This window comes from Bufo bufo, chromosome 2, assembly GCF_905171765.1.
Source record: "Bufo bufo chromosome 2, aBufBuf1.1, whole genome shotgun sequence".
NCBI lineage: Eukaryota > Metazoa > Chordata > Amphibia > Anura > Bufonidae > Bufo > Bufo bufo.
In genome coordinates, this window is record NC_053390.1 from 699,104,412 (window position 1) to 699,119,173 (window position 14,762).

Genomic DNA, 14,762 nt, shown 5'->3' on the forward strand with positions numbered 1-14,762 from the left:
TTGCTGATCCACAAAAAAACGGAAGCCATTGTAGACATGCCTATTCTTGTCCGCAAAATGGACAAGAATAGGACAGGTTATATTTTTTTTGCAGGTCCACGGAACGGAGCAACAGATGCGGACAACACAAGGAGTGCTGTCCGCATCTTTTGCGGCCCTATAGAAGTGAATGGGTCCGCATCCGAGCCGCAAAAACTGCAGCATCAATGTAAAACACATTGCAGCATCATTATTTTATTTTTTATTAGAAGAAAACTAAAAATGATTCCTTTTTGGTTGTCTTCTCATCTGCAAAACGGTAGCCTTCTGTAATTTTCAGCGATTCAAGCAGGACAAATGTCAAAAGTTTCGGACTCACTGATTTTCACATTTTTGAGGAAATTTGGTGTATTGTTTTGTATCAAACTAAGGTCGAGTTCAAATCACCATTTAGTTTTCCATTCTTCTGATCAGTCAGAAGAACTGAATTTTTTTTTAAAGTGGATCCTTTATTTTGAGCATTCGTTATGCTCACTTTGAATCTGTTTTTCTCCCTTCAAAAATAATTGATCTCTGACAGAAGTGGACCCCAGTCTCCAGTAGGCAACAGTGTATTATTTCAGGGGCAATGGGTGACATTGTAGACTGGATGGTTTACCTTATAACCTCAGACATCTCAGATTTGAGTTTGATGTCTTTTAGCCAGTGTTCAGCGCATTTCTACTGTTCCTCCTCCTTTATAGTCAATTTGAGGACTGATAGAAACATTTCTTTTCTTTTATCTCTGTCTTTACTGACCCCTAGTTGGACACCTTCTTTTCTCCTAAGGGACAGCAGCACAGGAGCCAAGGAAGAGATTTAAGCTAATGGGGGAGATTTATTAAACTGGTGTAAAGTAGAACTCGCTTAGTTACTCATAGCAACCAATCAGATTCCACCTTTCATTTTCCAAAGGAGCTGTGGAAAATGACAGGTGGAATCTGATTGGTTGCTTTGGGCAATTAAGCCAGTTGTACTTAGTTTGATAAACCCCGGTTTGATAAATATCCCTCAATGTTACTATTGATAATATGAGAACAGTCAGCATTTGGGCTGCAGTGATAAAGATATTCAGGTGGAGTTGGAGATATTACTGAAATGCACAGCTGGTGGTAGTAGGGACATTTGCAGTCATAATAGTGGTGGTAGTACTTAAGCAAAATAAAGAAATAGGAAACATATGGGGGAAACAAAATCCCAGGATGACATCATAGTCTGAGAAATGTAGTGGAGATGATAATGGTAATGATGATGATTGTGTGTTGGACAGGATCTAGGAACGGGATTGGGATGTCTGGCAGATGATGAAGACATTAGAGGAATTTGCATAAATGGGTTATCCAATAGTACAAATATCCCCCACAATGCCTGGGCCCCTCCTATAGATGATATTTACCCGGTTCCCGGCACCCGTGTCCCTCCGGATCCCTGTATGGCCACCACTGTATCTTCCCATTACATGGATCAAAACATCTGGCGAAGGGGTGGAGCAGCCAATAGCAGTCCGTGACAGTGACCAGCCTCCCTAGAGTCACCCGCTATGCTAAGGAGGCTGGTCACTGTCATGGCTTGCTATTGGCTGCTCCCCTCTGTCACTGGATGTTTTGATCCGTTCGACAAGGGGATGCAGTGGTACCCGTGCAGGAATTTGGAGAGACACGGGTGCAGGAGACCGGGTAAATATCCTCTATAGGGGGTCATTGTGGAGGATATTCGTAGTGTTGAGCGCAAATATTCTTATTACAAATTTTTATCGTGAATATCGGCACTTCAAGAATTTGCTAATATTTAGAATATAGTGCTATATATTCGAATGACGAATATTCATATAGTTGTTTTTTTTTAACACAGTACACATCAGGTGATCATCCCTCCCTTTTTCTAACTTGTGGGCCAATGAGAAGGCTTTGTCACAGCTTAGCAACATCCCTACCAACCAATAGAATAGTTGCCTACCCCTTACTATATAAGAACTTCCCCAGATATTTTCTAAAGTTTATTGCAGTTATGAAAGAGACAGCAGTGTCATTAGACAGTTAACTTATATATATAATTCAGATAGTTAGGGGGAGATAGTCAGTGTAGGTTAGATTTATCTATAGTGTAGCTGACAGGTTCCAGTGCAGGGTGTTGGGCAGTGTTATAGGTTCTGCTGTCCATACATACATGCTACAGACATAGTGCTGTTATGTCACAAGTTGCATGTATTGCAAAAAAATATGCGCATCAATAATTGCCGAAAATTCGCAAGCGCAAATATATTGGAGCACTCTATCTGCATATAAAGCTATTCTAATATTCTGCCGTGCCAACCATTTTCTCCAGTCTCAGGAAACTTATACCAGCTTGAAAAATGTAGCATAAGTAGAGTTGAGCGAACTCGAACTGTAAAGTTCGGGTTTGCACCAAACTTTAGCTTTTTTTGGATCCGAACCCGAACATTTACGTAACAGTTCGGGCTCGTGTTCAGTGTTCGGCGATTTTTATGGCGCTTTTTGAAAGGCTGCAAAGCAGCCAATCAACAAGCGTTTAACTGTGTGCCCTTAGAAGCCATCACAGCCATGCCTACTATTGGCATGGCTGTGATTGGCCAACTGCAGCATGTGACCCAGCCTCTGTATAAGGCTGAGTCACGTAGCGCTGCACGTCACTCTGCTATTCTTAGTGTAGGGAGAGGATGCTGCTGCTGTCAGGGACAGATCAGGGATAAATACTAAGAAGAACTGCCTTATAACTCAGTGATCTCAATCCAATGTGTTTTGTGGGTGCAGTGCACAGTTTTTTTAAGCCTGCACTGAGCCAACTTCTGTAGAAAACGCTTTTTTTTTTTACTTCAGTTTGTCACTATGAATACCTAATCGGCAGCCATTTTATGCAGACATGCTGGTGCAGCAATATCTATCTGCATGTCTGCTAGTCCAGAAATACAGCTTTTTTGCTGTGTTTAAAAAAAAAATAATTCATATAGTGCACCAGCACTATCTATCTGCATGTCTGCTAGTCCAGAAATACAGCTTTTTTGCTGACTGTGCTTAAAAATTTTTTTTTTTCATATACTGGTCATCTTTGATTACACGTGCATAAGTGACTGTCACATTTAGGCCACAAATACGGCCATTAGGTTACTGCGTTAAAAAAAAAAAATCTTTTTTTCATATACTGGTCATCTTTGATTACACGTGCATAGGTGACAGTCACATTTACACCACAAATACGGCCATTTGTTTACTGCGGTTGAAATAAACCGTGTGTTCATATACTGCTCATTTTGAATTTAACGTACATAGAATACAGTCACATTTGGGCCACAAATACGGCCATTCGTTTACTGCGGTTGAAAAAAGCTGTGTGTTCATAAACTGCTCATTTTGAATTTAACGTACATAGAATACAGTCACATTTAGCCACAAATACGGCCATTTGTTTACTGCGGTTGAAATAAACCGTGTGTTCATATACTGCTCATTTTGAATTTAACGTACATAGAATACAGTCACATTTAGGCCACAAATAAGGCCATTCGTTTACTGCGGTTGAAATAAACCGTGTGTTCATATACTGGTCATCTTTCATTACACGTGCATAGGTGACAGTCACATTTAGGCCACAAATACCGCCATTCGTTTACTGCGGTTGAAATAAACCGTGTGTTCATATACTGCTAATTTTGAATTTAACGTACATAGAATACAGTCACATTTAGGCCACAAATACGGCCATTCATTTACTGCGGTTGAAATAAACTGTGTGTTCATATACTGGTCATCTTTGATTACACGTGCATAGGTGACAATCACATTTAGGCCACAAATACGGCCATTAGTTTACTGCGGTTGAAATAAACTGTGTGTTCATATACTGTTCATTTTGAATTTAACGTACATAGAATACAGTCACATTTAGGCCACAAATACGGCCATTTGTTTACTGTGGTTGAAATAAACCGTGTGTTCAAATACTGGTCATCTTTGATTACACGTGCATAGGTGACAGTCACATTTAGGCCACAAATATGGCCATTCGTTTACTGTGGTTAAAATAAACCGTGTGTTCATATACTGATCATTTTCGATTTAACGTACATCGAATACAGTCACATTTAGGCCACAAATACCGCTGTCATATAGAGTAAAAAATAAATAAATTGTGCAATACCCTACATCAGGGTTTATATTGGCGGTTAATTATTTTTAACATACTTAACCAATTTATACTTTGCTTTGTGAACGCTAACTATGAGGCAAACATCTAATAAGGGACGCTGTCATGGTCGCGGTGGTAGTGTTGGTGGAGCCTCTGGTGCAGGGAGAGGACGTGTCCGTTCTGCCACAGCTACACGTCCTACTGAACCTACTACCTCAGGTCCCAGTAGCCGCCAGAATCTACAGCGATATTATGTCGGGCCTAATGCCGTTCTAAGGATGGTAAGGTCTGAGCAAGTACAAGCGCTAGTCAATTGGGTAGCCGACAGTGGATCCAGCACGTTCACATTATCTCCCACCCAGTCTTCTGCAGAAAGTGCACAGGTGGCGCCTGAAACCCATGCCCATCAGTCTGTCACATCACCCCCGTGCATATCGGGGAACCTGTCTGAGCTTCAAGTCATGCAGAAGTCTCTTATGCTATTTGAAGACTCTGCTGGCAGGGTTTCCCAAGGGCATCCACCTAGCTCTTCCCCAGGGGTGGAAGACATAGAATGCACTGACGCACAACCACTTATGTTTCCTGATGAGGACATGGGAATACCACCTCAGCACGTCTCTGATGATGACGAAACACAGGTGCCAACTGCGTCGTCTTTCTGCAGTGTGAAGACCGAAAAGGAGGTCAGGGAGGAAAACTGGGTGGAAGACGATGCAGGGGACGATGAGGTCCTAGACCCCACATGGAATGAAGGTCGTGCCACTGGCTTTCAGAGTTCGGAGGAAGAGGCAGTGGTAAGACTGAGCCAACAGCGTAGCAAAAGCGGGAGCAGGGTGCAAATGCAGAGCAGCCGTCGCCGAAACAGTTCGCCTGCTACTGGCCACCGCCACCAGGGAATGAGCAGACCAAAGGCAGCATCAAGGAGTTCCCTAACATGGCACTTCTTCACAGAATGTGCTGACAACAAGACCCGAGTGGTTTGCACGCTGTGCCATCAGAGCCTGAAGCGAGGCATTAACGTTCTGAACCTTAGCACAACCTGCATGACCAGGCATCTACATGCGAGACACGGGCTGCAGTGGAGTAAGCACCTTCAAAACCAAGAAAGGGCTCAGGCCCCTCCTGCTCCCTCTTCTGCTGCTGCCTCGGCCTCTTCCTCCGCCTCTGGAGGAACACTGGCACCTACCGCCCAGCAAACAGAGGATGTGCCACCAACAACACCACCTCCGTCACCAAGCATCTCCACCATGTCACACGGAAGCGTTCAGCTCTCCATCTCACAAACCTTTGAGAGAAAGCGTAAATTCCCACCTAGCCACCCTCGATCCCTGGCCCTGAATGCCAGCATTTCTAAACTACTGGCCTTTGAAATTCTGTCATTCAGGCTGGTGGAGACGGACAGCTTCAAACAGCTCATGTCGCTTGCTGTCCCACATTACGTCGTTCCCAGCCGCCACTAATTCTCCAGGAGAGCCGTGCCCTCCCTGCACAACCAAGTATCGGATAAAATCAAGTGTGCACTGTGCAAGGACATCTGTGGCAAGGTCCACCTAACCACAGATACGTGGACCAGTAAGCACAGCCAGGGACGCTATATCTCCCTAACTGCACACTGGGTAAATGTAGTGGCGGCTGGGCCCCAGGTGGAGAGCTGTTTGGCGCACGTCCTTCCACTGCCAAGGATCGCAAGGCATCATTCTTTGCCTCCTGTTGCTTCCTCTTCCTACTCGGCTTCCTCCTCCTCTTCTACCACCTCCTCATCCGGTCAGATACAGACCTTCACCACCAACTTCAGCACAGCCAGGGGTAAACCTCAGCAGGCCGTTCTGAAACTGATGTGTTTGGGGGACAGGCCCCACACCGTGCAGGAGTTGTGGCGGGGTATAGAACAACAGACCGACGAGTGGTTGCTGCCAGTGAGACTCAAGCCCGGCCTGGTGGTGTGCGATAATGGGCGAAATTTCATTGCAGCTCTAAGACTAGCCGGTTTGACGCACATCCCTTGCCTGGTGCATGTGCCGAATTTGGTGGTGCAGAAATTCATTCACAACTACCCCGACATGTCAGAGCTGCTGCGTAAAGTGCGGGCCGTCTGTGCGCGCTTCCGGCGTTCTCATCCTGCCGCCGCTCGGCTGTCTGCTCTACAGCGTAACTTCGGCCATCCCGCTCACAGCCTCATATGCGACGTGCCCACCAGGTGGAACTCCACTTTGCACATGCTGGAGAGACTGTGCGAGCAGCAGCAGGCCATAGTGGAGTTTCAGCTGCAGCACGCACGGGTGAGTCGCACTGCGGAACAGCACCACTTCACCACCAATGACTGGTCCTCCATGCGAGACCTGTGTGTCCTGTTGCGCTGTTTCGAGTACTCCACCAACATGGCCAGTGGCGATGACGCCGTTATCAGCCTTACAATACCACTTCTATGTCTCCTTGAGAAAACAATTAGGGCAATGATGGAAGAGGATGTGGACTAGGACGAGGAGGAGGAAGAGGGGTCATCTCTAACACTTTCAGGCCAGTCTTTTAGAAATGGCTCAGAAAGAGGATTTTTGCAACAGAAGAGGCCAGGTACAAATTTGGCCAGCCAGGGCCTACTACTGGAGGACGAGGAGCAGGAGGATGAGGAGGAGGAGGAGAAGGATGGGAATGAAGCATGTTCACAGCGGGGTGGCATCCAACGCAGCTCGGGCCCATCACTGGTGCGTGGCTGGGGGGATACGGAGGACGCAGACGATACGCCTCCCACAGAGGACAGCTTGTTCTTACCTCTGGACAGCCTGGCACGCATGAGCGACTACATGCTGCAGTGCCTGCGCAACGACAGCAGAGTTGCCCACATTTTAACGTGTGCTGACTACTGGGTGGCCACCCTGCTGGATCCCCGTTACAAAGACAATGTGCCGTCCTTAATTCCCTCACTGGAGCGTGATCGAAAGATGCGCAACTACAGGCGCACGCTGGTAGACGCGCTCCTGAGAGCATTCCCAACTGATGCCGGGGGACAAGTGGAAGCACAAGGCGAAGGCAAAATTGGAGGAAGAGGTCGCCAACGCAGCTGTGTCAGCGCCAGCACCTCAGAAGGCAGGGTTAGCATGGCTGACATGTGGAAAAGCTTTGTCACCTCGCCGCAACAACCGGCCCCAACTGCTGATATGGAGCGTGTTAGCAGGAGGCAGCATTTGAACAACATGGAGGAACAGTACCTGTGCACACGCCTACACGTACTGACTGATGGTTCTGCCCCATTCAACTTCTGGGTCTCCAAATTGTCCACATGGCCAGAGCTTGCCCTGTATGCCTTGGAGGTGCTGGACTGCCCTGCAGCCAGTGTACTCTCTAAACGTGTATTTAGCACGACAGGAGGCGTCATTACAGACAGACGCAGCCGCCTGTCTACAGCCAATGTGGACAAGGTCACGTTCATTAAAATGAACCAGGCTTGGATCCCACAAGACTTGTCTGTACCTTGTGCAGAATAGACATTTATACCACCATCAAACATACATTCTTGTACTCAAGTTAAGTGCAATGATTCTTTGTTTTCTTTTTTTTTTTTTACCAATATTTTGGGGGCTACCTACCCTAATAAAAAAAAACAAAAAAACATGTTGGCTGCCTCCTCCTCCTCTATTGCTGCCTCCACCTACAACACCACATTCACCGCCTCCTCAACCTTCGACTCCATATCCACCTCCTTCTCTGAGATGCAGGTTAATAATTTGTAATTTTTAGTTATTTCATTTTATTTTAAGTTATTTCCCTATCCACATTTGTTTGCAGAGCAGTTGCCATGCTCTTAAGCACATTTTACTGCCTTTTAAATCCCTCTAGCCTTTTGAAGGACTATTTGTCACGAGGGTGTCGAGGACCACGCCTGACTCCGTTATACCCGGGGTCAGGAAGTCGCAGCGGTTGGCTGCACGCTCTATTTAAGATAGGGCTGTTTTCCTTATGGTAGCTTTCTGGGTTTGCTTAGCAAACCCTTTTGGCTCACTCAGGGATCCGTAGCTCCTTCTCCTCAGCTGTTCCTGGTCCAGCACTCCCAGACCTCCTTATATTTCTCTCTCACACTTCTCTGGTTGCCAGAGATAGAGCTTCCTGCCTGGACATATATTCTGACCTTCTGGAGCTGTGTTGCTGCGTTCGCTGGTAGTTGGTCCAGTACGCTACCCTCCAGATCCCTGTTGGACCTTTTTGGTTTATTGTGGTCGCCCACCTGGGTGTATGTGTTTGTATGTTTTGTCTGTCCTCTCCCTGGTGTTTCCCTCTTAGTGATAGTGGTGTGGACTAGCGATCCCACCGGCCTGTTCACTATCCAGGGCTCATATTAGGGAAAGCCAGGGTTTAGGCACGCGATCGCCGCACGGGTGAGGAACCCGTCTAGGGACGTCAGGGCAGTCAGGTGCCAGCCGCAAGGTGAGTTAGGGGTCACCACCTTTCCCTCTCCCTTGGGCAGTGCTTTCCCTGTTTTCCTCCCTGTGCGTGTCGTCGGTCATTACATTATCTCTGGCCATTATTTTGTGTAGGTAAAAAAAAAAAAGAAAAAAAAAAATTACCTACTTAGAATCCAGTATGGATCAAATTGCTGCTCTGTCCAAACAATTTCATGGCCTGTCTTTGGAGGTGGTAGGATTGAAGGCGTCGGTCCTCCAGCAACAGCAGCAATTACAACTGACTGCAAGCCCAGCGGTTGCTACTGGTAACCAGGTTGTTGCGGAACCCAAGGTCCCTCTCCCTGACAGATTTTCTGGGGGAAGGGACAAGTTTTTGACATTCCGTGAGGCCTGTAAGTTATATTTTAAACTGCGCCCTTACTCCTCTGGTAATGAAGATCAGCGGGTGGGGGTTGTTATTTCCCTGCTGCAGGGGGATCCGCAGTCCTGGGCGTTCTCTTTACCTACTGATTCCCAGGCTCTTTGGTCAGTGGATGAGTTTTTTGGGGCCTTGGGTCTCATATATGATGACCCTGACCGAGTCGCCCTGGCTGAATCAAGATTACGGAGACTCTTACAAGGAGAGCGGCCGGTAGAGGAGTATTGCTCTGAATTCCGTAGGTGGGCTACGGATACCCAATGGAACGACCCGGCTCTCAGGAGTCAGTTCTGCTCTGGGTTATCCGAAAGGGTTAAGGATGCGCTTGCATTATATGAGACCCCCTTTTCCCTTGATGCGGTTATGTCCCTTTCTATCCGAATAGATAGACGCCTTAGGGTCAGGTTGAAAAAACCGGAGCAATTGGTAACCCCTCCCAAGCAGCAGTTAGTCTGTACGGACTTAGACGAGCCTATGCAGCTAGGAGGAACTACTCGTCAGGTACGTCCTCCTGAGGCTCGCCGTAGGCGTGGGGTTTGTTTTTTTTTGTGGGGAGAGGGGTCATTTCATTAATGTCTGTCCTTCTTTCCTCAGAAACAAAAGACCGTCGGAAAAACTACTAACCCCAGGCTGTGTGGAGGATGTCAGCCAGGGGGTATACGTTTCCTCCATACGTACATCGCAATTTGTGTTGCCAGCGGTTATTATTTTTGGTGATAAGACGGAGACTATTTCTTTCTTTCTAGACAGTGGAGCAGGGGTAAATTTGATAGATGCCCATTTTGCCCGCACTTTGGGTTTGTCTCTCTGTACTTTACAGAGACCCATTCCCATATTCGCTATTGATTCTGCTCCCCTGTCTCAGAGAAACCTCACGCACATGGTTCATAATTTACACCTTCGGGTAGGGGACCACCATAACGAGATGCTTTCAGGTTATGTTCTGGAGGGGCTTCCCACTCCGGTAGTGCTGTGTCTTCCCTGGTTGGTAGCGCACAATCCAGTGGTGGATTGGCAGGCCAGGGAGATATTGGAGTGGAGTGAGCAGTGCAGAGAAAATTGCTTAAATAGCAATTGCTTAGTCGCCTCCATAACTACCCTACCTACATTTATTTCGGACTTTGAGGATGTTTTTTCTGAAAAGGGTTGTCAGAAGTTACCACCTCATCGTCCTTATGATTGCCCGGTTAACCTTATTCCCGGCGCAAAATTACCCAAGACCAGGTTATATAATCTTTCGGGTCCAGAGAGACAAGCCATGAAAGATTATATCTCCGAGAGCTTGGCTAAGGGACACATCAGACCCTCTTCTTCACCCGTGGCTGCAGGGTTTTTCTTCGTTAAAAAGAAAGATGGGGGCCTGCGTCCTTGCTTAGATTTTCGCGAATTAAATCAGATAACCATCCGAGACCCATACCCTCTTCCTCTCATTCCTGACCTGTTTAATCAGATTGCGGGTGCTAGGTGGTTCTCCAAACTTGATCTTAGGGGTGCCTACAATCTGATTCGTATTAAGGAGGGGGATGAGTGGAAGACAGCGTTTAACACCCCTGAGGGGCATTATGAAAATCTAGTTATGCCTTTCGGTCTGACCAATGCAGGTTTGTGGTAATATACCTAGATGATATTTTAATTTATTCGTCCGATCTGAAAACACATGAGGTGCATGTCAGACAAGTACTGCAGGTCCTACGGACGAATGAATTATATGCTAAAATTGAAAAATGTGTCTTCGCCGTTCAGGAGATACAATTCCTGGGTTATTTTTTATCTGCGTCAGGTTTCCGTATGGATCCTAGGAAGGTCCAGGCAATTTTAGATTGGGATCTTCCTGAGAACCTCAAAGCACTACAACGGTTATTGGGCTTCGCGAATTTCTATAGGAAATTCATTAAAAATTATTCACTTATTGTAAAACCGCTTACTGACATGACTAGGAAGGGGACTGATTTTTCTAAATGGTCTGACGCCGCTAAAGTTGCTTTTTCCTCTCTAAAAGAGAGGTTTACCTCAGCACCTGTACTGGTCCAACCTGATGTCTCTCAGCCTTTTATTGTTGAAGTTGATGCGTCAGAGGTGGGAGTGGGGGCGGTGCTGTCTCAGGGTCCGTCTCCTGGCAAATGGCGTCCTTGTGCTTTCTTTTCTAAAAAACTATCTGCAGCAGAAAAGAACTACGATATTGGCAATAGGGAACTATTAGCTATTAAACTTGCGTTTGAGGAGTGGCATCATTTCTTAGAGGGGGCAGTCCACCCCGTCACTGTAATTACGGACCACAAAAATCTTCTGTACCTCGAATCAGCTAAGCGTCTCACCCCTAGACAGGCTAGGTGGTCGCTATTTTTTACCAGGTTTAACTTTGTGATTACCTATCGTCCTGGGGCAAAGAACACCAAGGCTGATGCACTATCTCGTTGTTTCCCTGGAGGGGGTAATGTGAGTGATCCGGTACCCATTCTTCAAAGAGGAGTGGTTGTTTCTGCGGTACACTCTGTTTTGGAGGGGAAGGTGTTAGAGGCCCAGGGGGACGCCCCGGTCTCTTGCCCCTCAGAGAAATTGTTTGTACCGTTGAACTTACGTTTCGAATTATTAAAGGAACATCATAATTCGGCACTTGCTGGGCACCCGGGTAGTAAAGCAACCTTGGAACTATTGTCTCGTCGTTTTTGGTGGCCAAGGTTGCGTCAGGATGTATTGGATTTTGTGTCTTCTTGTTCTACCTGTGCGCGCGCAAAAGTTTCACATACACGTCCTGCAGGGTCTCTATTACCACTCGTCATTCCCAATAGACCGTGGACACATCTGTCAATGGATTTTATCACTGACTTACCTTTGTCTGCGGGTAAAACAGTTATTTTGGTAGTAGTGGACAGGTTTAGCAAAATGGTACACTTCATTGCGTTACCCGCACTACCTAATGCTAAGACTCTTGCTCAGGTATTCGTCAGTGAAATCGTGAAGCTTCACGGGGTCCCCTCCGATGTTGTTTCGGATCGGGGTACCCAGTTTTTTTCTAAATTTTGGAAAGCTTTTTGTTCTCGTTTGGGGGTACACTTGTCCTTTTCCTCTGCTTTCCATCCTCAGTCGAATGGACAGACTGAGCGTACCAACCAAAACCTTGAGACATATCTAAGATGTCTTGTGGCTGAAAACCAAGAGTTGTGGTCATCATATTTACCGTTAGCTGAGTTTGCCATAAATAATCGTCGTCAGGAATCCACTGGCAAGTCACCATTTCTTGGTGCATATGGTTTTCATCCCCAATTCTGTACTTTCAAAGAGGGGGGGTCTTCTGGGGTTCCCGAAGAGGAACGGTTTTCGTCATCTCTTTCATCGGTATGGCAGAAGGTGCAAGCTAACTTGAAAAATATGGGAGGTAAATACAAATGCATGGCTGATAAGAGACGGTCGCCAGGTCCGGACCTAGGAGTGAATGACTATGTGTGGTTGTCTACTAGGAATATTAAATTGAAGGTTCCCTCTTGGAAACTGGGTCCTAGGTTTATTGGCCCTTACAAAATTGTAGCCATCATCAACCCCGTGGCTTTTCGCCTGGAGTTACCTCAGACTTTTAAAATTCATAATGTTTTTCATAAGTCGTTACTCAAAAAATATGTTCCACCTCTAGAACCATCACCGCTGCCACCCCCTCCTGTTGTCGTGGATGGTAACCTAGAATTTCAGATATCCAAAATTGTTAATTCTCGTCGGGTCCGCCGCTCTCTTCAATATCTGGTGCATTGGAGAGGTTACGGTCCCGAGGAAAGAATGTGGGTTCCTGCGTCTGAGGTAAACGCCGACAGGTTAGTTCGGGTTTTTCATCCCTCTCATCCTGGGAGACCTGGTCCTGAGTGTCCGGAGGCCCCTCGTAGAGAGGGGGGTACTGTCACGAGGGTGTCGAGGACCACGCCTGACTCCGTTATACCCGGGGTCAGGAAGTCGCAGCGGTTGGCTGCACGCTCTATTTAAGATAGGGCTGTTTTCCTTATGGTAGCTTTCTGGGTTTGCTTAGCAAACCCTTTTGGCTCACTCAGGGATCCGTAGCTCCTTCTCCTCAGCTGTTCCTTGTCCAGCACTCCCAGACCTCCTTATATTTCTCTCTCACACTTCTCTGGTTGCCAGAGATAGAGCTTCCTGCCTGGACATTTATTCTGACCTTCTGGAGCTGTGTTGCTGCGTTCGCTGGTAGTTGGTCCAGTACGCTACCCTCCAGATCCCTGTTGGACCTTTTTGGTTTATTGTGGTCGCCCACCTGGGTGTATGTGTTTGTATGTTTTGTCTGTCCTCTCCCTGGTGTTTCCCTCTTAGTGATAGTGGTGTGGACTAGCGATCCCACCGGCCTGTTCACTATCCAGGGCTCATATTAGGGAAAGCCAGGGTTTAGGCACGCGATCGCCGCACGGGTGAGGAACCCGTCTAGGGACGTCAGGGCAGTCAGGTGCCAGCCGCAAGAAGAGTTAGGGGTCACCACCTTTCCCTCTCCCTTGGGCAGGGCTTTCCCTGTTTTCCTCCCTGTGCGTGTCGTCGGTCATTACACTATTTTAGAGCCATTTTAATGCAAAAATGTTCCAATTTTAGTGCCTAAATTGAAAAAAATCATATTTGCAATTGTCGGGTGACATTTTACCATTTTTGGCATATACAAACCCCTGCTGTGCCTGGGTGACAGGGGCCTAAATCTCTCAAAATCGTCTGTTCTATTGCTGGGTGACATGAACCCGCTTTTGCCGTGAATGAACCCCTGCTGTGCCTGGGTGACAGGGGCCAAAATCTCTCAAAATCCTCTGTTCTATTGCTGGGTGACATGAACCCCCTTTTGCCGTGAATGAACCCCTGCTGTGCCTGGTTGACAGGGGCCTAAATCTCTCAAAATCGTCTGTTCTATTGCTGAGTGACATGAACCCCCTTTTCCAGTGAATGAACCCCTGCTGTGCCTGGTTGACATGGGCCTAAATCTATCATAATCGTCTGTTCTATTGCTGGGTGACATGAACCCACTTTTGCCGTGAATGAACCCCTGCTATGCCTGGGTGACAGGGGCCAAAATCTCTCAAAATCATCTGTTCTATTGCTGGGTGACATAAACCCCCTTTTGCCGTGAATGAACCCCTGCTGTGCCTGGATGACAGGGGCCAAAATCTCTCAAAATCCTCTGTTCTATTGCTGGGTGACATGAACCCCCTTTTGCCCTGAATGAACCCCTGATGTGCCTGGTTGACATGGGCCTAAATCTATCAAAATCCTCTGTTCTAATGCTGGGTGACATGAACTCCCTTTTCCCGTGAATGAACCCCTGCTGTGCCTGGGTGACAGGGGCCTAAATCTCTCAAAATCCTCTGTTCTATTGCTGGGTGACATGAACCCCCTTTTGCTGTGAATGAACCCCTGCTGTGCCTGGGTGACAGGGGCCTAAATCTCTCAAAATCCTCTGTTCTATTGCTGGGTGACATGAAACCCCTTTTGCCGTGAATGAACCCCTGCTGTGCCTGGGTGATATGGGCCTCGTTCTCTCAAAATCCTTTGTTCTATTGCTGGGTGACATGAACCCCCTTTTGCCGTGAATGAAACCCTGATGTGCCTGGTTGACATGGGCCTAAATCTATCAAAATCCTCTGTTCTAATGCTGGGTGACATGAACCCCCTTTTCCCGTGAATGAACCCCTGCTGTGTCTGGGTGACAGGGGCCTAAATCTCTCAAAATCCTCTGTTCTATTGCTGGGTGACATGAACCCCCTTTTGCCGTGAATGAACCCCTGCTGTGCCTGGGTGATATGGGCCTCGTTCTC